At 43.3% G+C, this 1,368-nt stretch overlaps 1 protein-coding gene across 1 annotated transcript in view; it reads right to left on the bottom strand.

Annotated features, from left to right (window-relative positions):
* Window positions 1-355: 355 nt before the first annotated feature.
* Window positions 356-1,368, bottom strand: part of LOC105824385 (HLA class II histocompatibility antigen, DP alpha 1 chain) — an 11,905-nt gene continuing 10,892 nt past the window's right edge. The window contains exon 5 of the mRNA XM_012661812.1: window positions 356-558. The gene's annotated coding sequence lies outside the window, so the exon portion shown is untranslated. The remainder of the gene's footprint in view (window positions 559-1,368) is intronic.

Genomic DNA, 1,368 nt, shown 5'->3' with positions numbered 1-1,368 from the left:
ATATCAACATGCATCCATTATCCATTACCTTCTGTTTGTCAGTAACTTTACTAAGGGCTGAGTGATTTAAGGTAAAAAATAAGGACAGAGACCAGCTATGGTGGCTCACGCCTGTCATCCTAGCACTCTGGGAGTCTGAGATGGGAGGATTGCTTGAGCCCAGGAGTTCAAGACCAACCTGAGCAAAAGTGAGACCCTGTCTCTACAAAAAAAAAGAAAAGAAATAAAAATTAGCCGGGCCTGGTGGCGCATGCCTATAGTTCCAGCTACTCAGGAACCTGAGGCAGGAGGATGGCTTGAGCCCAGGAGTTTGAGGTTGCAGGGAGCTATATGACACCACTGCACTCTAACCAAGATGACAGAGCAAGAATCTGTCTCAAAAAAACAAAAACAAAACGAGAAAAACCACACAAGGACGGAGCGTGAAGGGCCAGCAATTAAGTCAGCCATCGGGGTGGAGAGCATTTGCACTGAGAAGGGAAGCCATGACTGCAAGTTTGCAGGGCAGCTGAAATCCAGATCTCTCCTACGTCCTCTTCTTTTCAGGAATTTTGTCACCTGCAGCAAGACACACACAGTTACTGTCATCCCTGGGTTCAGGACTTGAAGCTCAGACCCACTGTCCTCAGTGCTGTTGCACTCGATCCCCTGTTTCTCTGCCCTGTTTGGGTCCCGGGGAGACGGCGGTCATCCCTGCGTGTGCCCTGGTCCTGCAGGTGAACAGCAGTTAGAAGTCAAGGAATACCCTAAAGGGATCGAATTTCACCCCAAACCCCAGCAGGGAAGGACCACATCAATGAAGGAAGGAGAATTGCTCACATTGTGTAAAACTGCTCTTGAAATGATTCCAAAACCAAACACATTTTCTCATACGACCTCTATTGAACGTCCGACACTACTCGGCACTCCCTCCTCCCTGAAATTCTTTACTTCCTTGGCTTATGTGATGGCATATTCTAATTTTCTGCCTCTCTACTTTTCTCCATTTTCTTTGAATACTTCTCTTTTGATATTTTGTTAATCTAGTATTTTTGCATTAATTTTGATTTTTTTAAGATGTTTCATTAAACTGTGGTTTATTTTGATTACTGAGTTCCTTTGGTGCCCCCTAAATTTTACACCTAAGGCAAGTGCATCCCTCACCTCACCCTTGTCTCAGCCTTGCTCTCCACACTTCCTCTTAACATGTGACACTCTCTGTTCACTTCATTCTGTTATAATTATCAATTATCATAGATAGTAATTATAAATGCATTCGAACAAAGAAAAAGAAAAAAGAAAGAAGCTGTCCTAGATATTTACACATACTACAATGTCTTGTAATCAAAACACTAGGATACTGGCACAAGAAGAGACAAATAGAACAAT

This window comes from Propithecus coquereli, unplaced genomic scaffold (assembly GCF_000956105.1).
Source record: "Propithecus coquereli isolate 6110/MARCELLA unplaced genomic scaffold, Pcoq_1.0 Scaffold734, whole genome shotgun sequence".
Lineage (NCBI taxonomy): Eukaryota > Metazoa > Chordata > Mammalia > Primates > Indriidae > Propithecus > Propithecus coquereli.
This window is presented reverse-complemented; position numbering and strand designations above follow the sequence as displayed.